Consider the following 12,744-nt stretch of genomic DNA (forward strand, 5'->3'; position numbering starts at 1 on the left):
TCAATTCCCACAATGTCGATTTATTTTGACCCAATTATTTTTCGCAGTCTATCTATGAAAGCTCATAAAAGGCCCATCAACATACAAGTAACTGGCCCAGATCGCTTAACATGTGTAAACCAAACATAAAGGACTAAACCAAACCAAGAATACCTATTCACTTTAATAGTAGGTATAGATATAGAATTATTTTTCGCGGTCTATCTATGAAAGCTCATAAAAGGCCCATCAACATACAAGTAACTGGCCCGGATCGATTAACGTGTGTAAACTAAACGTAAAGGACTAAACCAAACCAAGAATACCTATTCCCTTTAATAGTAGGTATAGATGAGTTCTAGAAGTATACGTTTGATTCAGATTACTACAGATTGTTCTGTTTTTGACAGATTCTGTTTTTCGTGTGTTGTTTGCTTATTTCGATGAATCTATGGCTAGTAAAATAGTTTATAAACCATAGAGAAGTTGGAATACAGTATGTGTAACACCAATATAAATAAAGAATAAGTTCATTACAGTACCTTGAAGTGGTGATTTATTTTCTTGTACTAACGGAGCTTACGAGTTTTCTATTAAGTTTTGTGTTGTGAAGTTTTCAAGTTTTGGGTAAGGATTCGATGGACTATGGAATAAGGAGTGGCAATAGCCTAAGCTTGGGGATGCCCTAGGCACCCCAAGGTAATATTCAAGGATAGCCAAGAGCCTAAGCTTGGGGATCCCCCGGAATGCATCCCCTCTTTCGTCTTCGTTCATCGGTAACTTTACTTGGAGCTATATTTTTATTCGCCACATGATATGTGTTTTGCTTGGAGAGTCAACTTATTTTGTTAGTATTTGCTTGCTGTTATTTAGAATAATGTTTTGCATCTTTTATTTTAATAAAAGTGGCATTGATAGCCTTTACTATGCCTATGTTACAAGTATACATGTTGCTGTTTGAAAACAGAAAGTTTACCGTTGTTGCAATAATTCCCTAGAAAAGTAAGAATGTGATAAAATGTTTAAACCTTTTGCATATTAAGATATGATAAATTTACTACAGTGGGAATTTTATTTCATAATTTTTGGAGCTAGGGAAGTATGGATGTTGCTGCATTCTTTACAGACTATCCTGTTTAGGCAGATTGCTGTTATGTTTGCATTGTTTGCATATGTTTGCTTCTTTAATGATTCTATTTTAGGATAGGACTATTAAATATGCAGAGGAATTTAGTATGCAATGTTTAATAATAATTTTAGTGATTTACTACAGTAGAGTATGATAAGGTTTTTGCAATGGTTTGTACTAACCTATCTCACAAGTCCTTGTTGAGTTTTGTGTGGATGAAGCTTTTGAGATTTAGGGAGACCGTGATATGAGAGGAATTAAGGATATATAAAATCTCAAGCTTGGGGATGCCCAAGGCACCCCCAACATAATATTTCAAGAAGTCTCAAGCATCTAAGCTTGGGGATGCCCCGGTTGGCATCCCACCTTTCTTCTTCAACAATTATCGGTTAGTATCGGTTGATCCTAAGTTTTTGCTTCTTCACATGATGTTTGCCATTATTACAATGTCATTTTATTTTTCTTTTCTTGCTGTTTGAATAAAATACCAAGATCTGAAATTATTAAATGTTAGAGAGTCTTCACATAGTTGCATAATTATTCGACTACTCATTGATCTTCACTTATATCTTTCGGAGTAGTTTGTCATTTGCTCTAGTGCTTCACTTATACCTTTTAGAGCATGGTGGTAGTTTTATTTTGAAGAAATAGATGAACTCTCATGCTTCACTTAGATTATTTTGAGAGTCTTAATTAAATAGCATGGTAATTTGCTTAAAATCCTAATATGCTAGGTATACAAGATTAGTAAAAACTTTCATACAGAGTATTGAATACTAAGAGAAGTTTCATGCTTGATGATTGTTTTGAGATATGGAGGTAATAATATCAAAGTCGTGCTAGTTGAGTAGTTGTAAATTTGAGAAATGCTTGTGTTGAAGTTTGTAAGTCCCGTAGCATGCACGTATGGTAAACGTTGTGTAACAAATTTGAAACATGAGGTGTTATTTGATTTTCCTCCTTATGAGTGGCGGTCGGGGACGAGCGATGGTCTTTTCCTACCAATCTATCCCCCTAGGAGCATGCGCGTAGTGCCGAGGTTTTTTATGACTTGTAGATTTTTGCAATAAGTATGTGAGTTCTTTATGACTAATGTTGAGTCCATGGATTATACGCACTCTCACCCTTCCATCCTTGATAGCCTCTTCGGTATCGTGCATTGCCCTTTCTCACATTGATAGTTGGCGCAAACTTCGCCGGTGCATCCAAACCCCGTGATATGATACACTCTTTCACACATAAACCTCCTTATATCTTCCTCAAAACAGCCACCATACCTACCTATTATGGCATTTCCATAGCCATTCCGAGATATATTGCCATGCAACTTTCCATCATTCCGTTCATCATGACACATTCATCATTGTCATATTGCTTAGCATGATCATGTAGTTGACATAGTATTTGTGGCAAAGCCACCATTCATAATTCTTTCATACATGTCACTCTTGATTCATTGCATATCCCAGTACACCGCCGGAGGCATTCATATAGAGTCATCTTTGTTCTAGTATCGAGTTGTAATCATTGAGTTGTAAATAAATAGAAGTGTGATGATAATCATTATTGGAGCATTGTCCCAAGTGAGGAATAAAAAAAGAAAAAAAAAAGAAAGGCCATAAAAAAAGAGAAGGCCAAAAAAAGAGAGAGAAAGGCCATAAAAAATAAAAGGCCCAAAAAAATGAAAATGAGAGAAAAAGAGAGAAGGGACAATGTTACTATCCTTCTACCACACTTGTGCTTCAAAGTAGCACCATCATCTTCATAGTAGAGAGTATCCTATGTTGACACTTTCATATACTAGTGGGAATCTTTCATTATAGAACTTGGCTTGTATATTCCAATGATGGGCTTCCTCAAAATGCCCTAGGTCTTCGTGAGAAAGCAAGTTGGATGCACACCCACTAGTTTCTTTTTTTGAGCTTTCATACACTTATAGCTCTAGTGCATCCGTTGCATGGCAATCCCTACTCTTGCATTAACATCAATCGATGGGCATCTCCATAGCCCATTGATTAGCCTCGTTGATGTGAGACTTCCTCCTTTTTTGTCTTCTCCACATAACCCCCTCATTATTCTATTCCACCCAAAGTGCTATGTACATGGTGCGCGCTCATATATTGCGTGAAAGTTTATAGGTTTGAGATTACTAAAGTATGAAACAATTGCTTGGCTTGTCATCGGGGTTGTGCATGATGAGAGCATTCTTGTGTGACGAAAATGAAACATGACTAAACTATATGATAGAGAGTCTCTTATTTTGTCACTTCCATATACTAGTGGAAATTTTCATTATAGAACTTGGCTTGTATATTCCAACAATGGGCCTCCTCAAGTGCCCTAGGTCTTCGTGAGCAAGCAAGTTGGATGCACACCCACTTAGTTTCTTTTGTTGAGCTTTCATACATTTATAGCTCTAGTGCACCCGTTGCATGGCAATACCCACTCCTTGCATTAACATCAATCGATGGGCATCTCCATAGCCCATTGATTAGCCTCGTTGATGTGAGACTATCTCCTTTTTTGTCTTCTCCACATAACCCCCATCATCATATTCTATTCCACCCATAGTGCTATGTCCATGGCTCGTGCTCATATATTGCGTTGAAGTTTATAGGTTTGAGATTACTAAAGTGTTGGGGAACATTGCAGAAAATAAAAAAAATTCCTACGTTTTCACCAAGATCCATCTATGAGTTCTTCTAGCAACGAGTGATCGGATGCATCTACATACCTTTGTAGATCGCGAGCGGAAGCGTTCAAAGAACGGGGATGAGGGAGTCGTACTCGTCGTGATCCAAATCACCGGAGATCCTAGCGCCGAACGGACGGCACCTTCGCGTTCAACACACGTACGGTCAGCGTGACGTCTCCTCCATCTTGATCCAGTAAGGGGGAAGGAGAGGTTGATGAAGATCCAGCAGCACGACGGCGTGGTGGTGGATGCAGCAGTCACCGCAGCAGGGCTTCGCCGTTCTTCTGCAAGAGGGAGATGTGTAGCAGGGGAGAGGGAGGCGCCAAGACTTCAGGGTGCGGCTGCCCTCCCTCTCCCCCCCTTTATATAGGCCCCCTAGGGGGGTGCGCCGGCCCTAGGAGATGGGATCTCCTAGGGGGGCGGCAGCCAAGGGGGAGGAGTGCCCCGAAGGCAAGTGGAGGCGCCCCCTCCCCTAGGGTTCCCAACCCTAGGCGCATGGGGGGCCCAAGGGGGGGCGCACCAGCCCGCTATGGGCTGGTTCCCTCCCCACTTCAGCCCATGGGGCCCTCCGGGATGGGTGGCCCCACCCGGTGGACCCCCGGGACCCTTCTGGTGGTCCCGGTACAATACCGTTAACCCCCGAAATTCTCCCGATGGCTGAAACTGCACTTCCTATATATAATTCTTCACCTCCGGACCATTCAGGAACTCTTCGTGACGTCCGGGATCTCATCCGGGACTCCGAACAACTTTTGGATTACTGCATACTCATATCCATACAACCCTAGCATCACCGAACCTTAAGTGTGTAGACCCTACGGGTTCGGGAGACATGTAGACATGACCGAGACGACTCTCCGGTCAATAACCAACAACGGGATCTGGATACCCATGTTGGCTCCCACATACTCCTCGATGATCTCATCGGATGAACCACGATGTCGAGGATTCAAGCAACCCCATATACAATTCCCTTTGTCAATCGGTATGTTACTTGCCCGAGATTCGATCGTCGGTATCCCAATACCTCATTCAATCTCGTTACCGGCAAGTCACTTTACTCGTACCGTAATGCATGATCCCGTGACCAGACACTTGGTCACTTTGAGCTCATTATGATGATTCATTACCGAGTGGGCCTAGAGATACCTCTCTGTCATACGGAGTGACAAATCCCAGTCTTGATCCGTGTCAACCCAACAGACACTTTTGGAGATACCCGTAGTATACCTTTATAGTCACCCAGTTACGTTGTGACATTTGGTACACCCAAAGCACTCCTACGGTATCCGGGAGTTACACGATCTCATGGTCTAAGGAAAAGATACTTGACATTGGAAAAACTCTAGCAAACAAACTATACGATCTTGTGCTGTGTTTAGGATTGGGTCTTGTCCATCACATGATTCTCCTAATGATGTGATCTCCTTATCAATGACATCCAATGTCCATAGTCATGAAACCATGACTATCTGTTGATCAACGATCTAGTCAACTAGAGGCTTACTAGGGACATGTTGGTGTCTATGTATTCACACATGTATTACAATTTCTGGATAACACAATTATAGCATGAATAAAAGACAATTATCATGAACAAGGAAATATAATAATAATCCTTTTATTATTGCCTCTAGGGCATATTTCCAACAGTCTCCCACTTGCACTAGAGTCAATAATCTAGTTACATTGTGATGAATCAAACACCCATGGAATTCTGGTGTTGATCATGTTTTGCTCTAGGGAGAGGTTTAGTCAACGGATCTGCTACATTCAGGTCCGTATGTACTTTACAAATATCTATGTCTCCATCTTGAACATTTTCACGAATGGAGTTGAAGCGACGCTTGATGTGCCTGGTCTTCTTGTGAAACCTGGGCTCCTTGGCAAGTGCAATAGCTCCAGTGTTGTCACAGAAGAGTTTGATCGGCCCCGATGCATTGGGTATGACTCCTAGGTCGGTGATGAACTCCTTCACCCAAATTGCTTCATGCGCTGCCTCCGAGGCTGCCATGTACTCCTCTTCACATGTAGATCCCGCCACGACACTCTGCTTGCAACCGCACCAGCTTACTGCCCCACCATTCAAAATATACACGTATCCGGTTTGTGACTTAGAGTCATCCAGATCTGTGTCGAAGCTAGCGTCGACGTAACCCTTTATGACGAGCTCTTCGTCACCTCCATAAACGAGAAACATTTCCTTAGTCCTTTTCAGGTACTTCAGGATATTCTTGACCGCTGTCCAGTGTTCCTTGCCGGGATTACTTTGGTACCTACCTACCAAACTTACGGCAAGGTTTACATCAGGTCTGGTACACAACATGGCATACATAATAGAACATATGGCTGAGGCATAGGGGATGACACTCATCTCTTCTATATCTTCTGCCGTGGTCGGACATTGAGCTGAGCTCAATTTCACACCTTGCAACACAGGCAAGAACCCCTTCTTAGACTGATCCATATTGAACTTCTTCAATATCTTATCAAGGTATGTGCTTTGTGAAATACCTATGAGGCGTCTTGATCTATCTCTATAGATCTTGATGCCTAATATATAAGCAGCTTCTCCAAGGTCCTTCATTGAAAAACTCTTATTCAAGTAGGCCTTAATGTTGTCCAAAAGCTCTATATCATTTCCCATCAAAATTATGTCATCTACATATAATATGAGAAATGCTACAGAGCTCCCACTCACTTTCTTGTAAACGCAGGCTTCTCCATAAGTCTGCATAAACCCAAACGCTTTGATCATCTCATCAAAGCGAATGTTCCAACTCCGAGATGCTTGCACCAGCCCATAAATCGAGCGTTGGAGCTTGCACACCTTGTCAGCATTCTTAGGATCGACAAAACCTTCCGGCTGCATCATATACAATTCTTCCTTAAGGAAACCATTAAGGAATGCCGTTTTGATGTCCATTTGCCATATCTCATAATCATAGAATGCGGCAATTGCTAACATGAACCAGACGGACATCAGCTTCGCTACAGGTGAGAAAGTCTCATCGTAGTCAACCCCTTGAACTTGTCGATAACCCTTAGTGACAAGCCGAGCTTTATAGATGGTCACATTACCATCCGCGTCTGTCTTCTTCTTAAAGATCCATTTATTTTCTATGGCTCGCCGCTCAACGGGCAAGTCAGTCAAAGTCCATACTTCATTTTCATACATGGATCCTATCTCGGATTTCATGGCTTCCAGCCATTCGTCGGAATCCGGGCCCGCCATCGCTTCTTCATAGTTAGAAGGTTCACCGTTGTCTAACAACATGATTTCCAAGACAGGGTTGCCGTACCACTCTGGTGCGGATCGTGTCCTTGTGGACCTACGAACTTCAGTAGCAACTTGATCTGAAGTTTCATGATCATCATCATTAACTTCCTCTCTAGTCGGTGCAGGCACCTCAGGAACATTTTCTTGAGTCGCGCCACTTTCCGGTTCAAGAGGTAATACTTCATCAAGTTCTACTTTCCTCCCACTTACTTCTTTCGAGAGAAACTCTTTCTCTAGAAAGGATCCATTCTTGGCAACAAAGGTCTTGCCTTCGGATCTGAGGTAGAAGGTATACCCAATAGTTTCTTTAGGGTATCCTATGAAGACGCATTTTTCCGACTTGGGTTCGAGCTTTTCAGGTTGAAGTTTCTTGACATAATCATCGCATCCCCAAACTTTTAGAAACGACAGCTTAGGTTTCTTCCCAAGCCATAATTCATACGGTGTCGTCTCAACGGATTTCGACGGAGCCCTATTTAAAGTGAATGCGGCAGTCTCTAAAGCATAGCCCCAAAATGAAAGCGGTAAATCGGTAAGAGACATCATAGATCGCACCATATCTAATAGAGTGCGATTACGATGTTCGGACACACCATTACGCTGAGGTGTTCCAGGCAGCGTGAGTTGTGAAACTATTCCACATTTTGTTAAGTGTGTGCCAAATTCATGACTCAACTATTCTCCCCCACGATCTGATCGCAAGAACTTGATTTTCCTGTCACGTTGATTCTCAACCTCACTCTGAAATTCCTTGAACCTTTCAAAGGTCTCAGACTTGTGTTTCATTAAATAGACATACCCATATCTACTCAAGTCATCAGTGAGGGTGAGAACATAACAATAGCCACCGCGAGCCTCAACACTCATTGGACCGCACACATCAGTATGTATGATTTCCAATAAGTTGGTTGGTCGCTCCATTGTTCCTGAGAATGGAGTCTTGGTCATTTTACCCATGAGGCATGGTTCGCACGTGTCAAATGATTCGTAATCAAGAGACTCTAAAAGTCCATCTGCATGGAGCTTCTTCATGCGTTTGACACCTATGTGACCAAGGCGGCAGTGCCACAAGTATGTGGGACTATCATTATCAACCTTACATCTTTTGGTATTCACACTATGAATATGTGTAGCATTACGCTCGAGATTCATTAAGAATAAACCATTCACCGTCGGAGCATGACCTTAAAACATATCTCTCATATAAATAGAACAACCATTATTCTCGGATTTAAATGAGTAGCCATCTCGAATTAAACGAGATCCTGATACAATGTTCATGCTCAAAGCTGGCACTAAATAACAATTATTGAGGTTTAAAACTAATCCCGTAGGTAAATGTAGAGGTAGCGTGCCGACGATGATCACATCGACCTTGGAACCATTCCCCACGCGCATCATCACCTCGTCCTTCGCCAGTCTCCGCTTATTCCGCAGCTCCTGCTTTGAGTTACAAATGTGAGCAACCGCACCGGTATCAAATACCCAGGAGCTACTACGAGTACTGGTAAGGTACACATCAATTACATGTATATCACATATACCTTTCGTGATGCCGGCCTTCTTTTCCTCTAAGTATTTGGGGCAGTTCCGCTTCCAGTGACCACTTCCCTTGCAATAAAAGCACTCAGTCTCGGGCTTGGGTCCATTCTTTGGCTTCTTCCCGGCAGCTTGCTTACCGGGCGCAGCAACTCCCTTGCCGTCCTTCTTGAAGTTCTTCTTACCCTTGCCTTTCTTGAACTTAGTGGTTTTATTCACCATCAACACTTGATGTTCCTTTTTGACTTCTACCTCTGCTGATTTCAGCATTGCAAATACTTCAGGAATGGTCTTTTCCATCCCCTGCATATTGAAGTTCATCACAAAGCTCTTGTAGCTTGGTGGAAGCGGCTGAAGGATTCTGTCAATGACCGCGTCATCCGGGAGATTAACTCCCAGCTGAGTCAAGCGGTTATGTAACCCAGACATAGTGAGTATGTGCTTACTGACAGAACTGTTTTCCTCCATCTTACAGCTGAAGAACTTGTCGGAGACTTCATATCTCTCGACCCGGGCATGAGCTTGAAAAACCATTTTCAGCTCTTCGAACATCTCATATGCTCCGTGTCTCTCAAAATGCTTTTGGAGCCCCGGCTCTAAGCTGTAAAGCATGCCGCACTGAACGAGGGAGTAGTCATCGGTACGTGTCTGCCAAGCGTTCATAACATCTTGTTCTGCTGGAGAGCAGGTGCTTCACCTAGCGGTGCTTGTAGGACATAATCTTTCTTGGCAGCTATGAGGATGATCCTCAGGTTCCGGACCCAGTCCATATAGTTGCTGCCATCGTCTTTCAGCTTGGTTTTCTCTAGGAACGCGTTGAAGTTGAGGACAACATTGGCCATTTGATCTACAATACATGTTGTAAAGATTTTAGACTAAGTTCATGATAATTAAGTTCATCTAATCAAATTATTCAATGAACTCCCACTTAGATAGACATCCCTCCAGTCATCGAAGTATAACATGATCCGAGTTAAATAGGCCGTGTCCGATCATCACGTGAGACGGACTAGTCAACATCGGTGAACATCTTCATGTTGATCATATCTTCTATACGACTCATGCTCGACCTTTCGGTCTTCTGTGTTCCGAGGCCATGTATGTACATGCTAGGCTCGTCAAGTGAACCTAAGTGTTTGCATGTGTAAATCTGTCTTACACCCGCTGTATGTGAACGTTGGAATCTATCACACCTGATCAACACGTGGTGCTTCGAAACGATGAACTGTCGCAATAGCGCACAGTTAGGGGAAACACTTTCTTGAAAGTATTATGAGGGATCATCTTATTTACTACCGTCGTTCTAAGTAAACAAGATGCAAAAACATGATAAACATCTCATGCAATCAAATAACAGTGACATGATATGGCCAATATCATATAGCTCCTGTGATCTCCATCTTGGGGCTCCATGATCATCTTGTCACCGGCATGACACCATGATCTCCATCATCATGATCTCCATCATCGTGTCTCCATGAAGTTTCTCGCCAACTATTACTTCTACTACTATGGCTAACACGTTTAGCAATAAAGTAAAGTAATTTACATGGCGTTTCTCAATGACACGCAGGTCATACAAAAAATAAAGACAACTCCTATGGCTCCTGCCGGTTGTCATACTCATCGACATGCAAGTCATGATTCCTATTACAAGAACATGATCTCATACATCACATATATCATTCATCATTCATCACAACTTTGGCCATATCACATCACAAAACACTTGCTCCAAAAACAAGTTAGACGTCCTCTAATTGTTGTTGCAAGTTTTACGTGGCTGCAAGAGGGTTCTAGCAAGAACGTTTTCTTACCTACGTTAAAGCCACAATGTGATTTGTCAACTTCTATTTACCCTTCATAAGGACCCTTTTCATCAAATCCCCTCCAACTAAAGTGGGAGAGACAGACACCCGCCAGCCACCTTATGCAACTAGTGCATGTCAGTCGGTGGAACCGGTCTCACGTAAGCGTACGTGTAAGGTTGGTCCGGGCCGCTTCATCCCACAATACCGCTGAAGCAAAATAGGACTAGTAGCGGCAAGAAAGTTGACAACATCTACGCCCACAACAAATTGTGTTCTACTCGTGCAAAGAGAACTATGCATAGACCTAGCTCATGATGCCACTGTTGGGGAACGTTGCAGAAAATAAAAAAAATTCCTACATTTTCACCAAGATCCATCTATGAGTTCATCTAGCAACGAGTGATCGGATGCTTCTACATACCTTTGTAGATCGCGAGCGGAAGCGTTCAAAGAACGGGGATGAGGGAGTCGTACTCGTCGTGATCCAAATCACCGGATATCCTAGCGCCGAACGGATGGCACCTCCGCGTTCAACACACGTACGGTCAGCGTGACGTCTCCTCCTTCTTGATCCAGCAAGGGGGAAGGAGAGGTTGATGAAGATCCAGTATCACGACGGCGTGGTGGTGGATGCAGCAGTCACCGCAGCAGGGCTTCGCCGTTCTTCTGCGAGAGGGAGAGGTGTAGCAGGGGAGAGGGAGGCGCCAAGACTTCAGGGTGCGGCTGCCCTCCCTCTCTCCCCCTTTATATACGCCCCCTAGGGGGGTGCACCGGCCCTAGGAGATGGGATCTCCTAGGGGGGCGGCGGCCAAGGGGGAGGAGTGCCCCCCAAGGCAAGTGGAGGCGCCCCCTCCCCTAGGGTTCCCAACCCTAGGCGCATGGGGGGCCCAAGGGGGGGGGCGCACCAGCCCACTATGGGCTGGTTCCCTCCCCACTTCAGCCCATGGGGCCCTCCTGGATGGGTGGACCCACCCGGTGGACCCCCGGGACCCTTCCGGTGGTCGCGGTACAATACCGTTAACCCCCAAAATTCTCCCGATGGCCGAAACTGCACTTCCTATATATAATTCTTCACCTCCGAACCATTCTGGAACTCTTCGTGACGTCCGGGATCTCATCCGGGACACCTAACAACTTTCGGATTACTGCATACTCATATCCATACAACCCTAGCGTCACCGAACCTTAAGTGTGTAGACCCTACTAGTTCGGGAGACATGTAGACATGACCGAGACGACTCTCCGGTCAATAACCAACAGCGGGATCTGGATACCCATGTTGGCTCCTACATGCTCCTCGATGATCTCATCGGATGAACCATGATGTCGAGGATTCAAGCAACCCCGTATACAATTCCCTTTGTCAATCGGTATGTTACTTGCCCGAGATTCGATCGTTGGTATCCCAATACCTCGTTCAATCTCGTTACCGGCAAGTCACTTTACTCATACCGTAATGCATGATCCCAGGACCAGACACTTGGTCACTTTGAGCTCATTATGATGATGCATTACCGAGTGGGCCCAGAGATACCTCTCCGTCATACGGAGTGACAAATCCCAGTCTTGATCCGTGTCAACCCAACAGACACTTTCGGAGATACCCGTAGTATACCTTTATAGTCACCCAGTTACGTTGTGACGTTTGGTACACCCAAAGCACTCCTACGGTATCCGGGAGTTACACGATCTCATGGTCTAAGGAAAAGATACTTGACATTGGAAAAACTCTAGCAAACGAACTATACGATCTTGTGCCATGTTTAGGATTGGGTCTTGTCCATCACATCATTCTCCTAATGATGTGATCTCGTTATCAATGACATCCAATGTCCATAGTCAGGAAACCATGACTATCTGTTGATCAACGAGCTAGTCAACTAGAGGCTTACTAGGGACATGTTGGTGTCTATGTATTCACACATGTATTACGATTTCCGGATAACACAATTATAGCATGAATAAAAGACAATTATCATGAACAAGGAAATATAATAATAATCCTTTTATTATTGCCTCTAGGGCATATTTCCAATAGTCTCCCACTTGCACTAGAGTCAATAATCTAGTTACATTGTGATGAATCAAACACCCATGGAATTCTGGTGTTGATCATGTTTTGCTCTAGGGAGAGGTTTAGTCAACGGATCTGCTACATTCAGGTCCGTATGTACTTTACAAATATCTATGTTTCCATCTTGAACATTTTCACGAATGGAGTTGAAGCGACGCTTGATGTGCCTGGTCTTCTTGTGAAACCTGGGCTCCTTGGCAAGTGCAATAGCTCCAGTGTTGTCATAGAAGAGTTTGA

This window comes from Triticum dicoccoides, chromosome 2A (assembly GCF_002162155.2).
Source record: "Triticum dicoccoides isolate Atlit2015 ecotype Zavitan chromosome 2A, WEW_v2.0, whole genome shotgun sequence".
Classification (NCBI taxonomy): Eukaryota; Viridiplantae; Streptophyta; class Magnoliopsida; order Poales; family Poaceae; genus Triticum; species Triticum dicoccoides.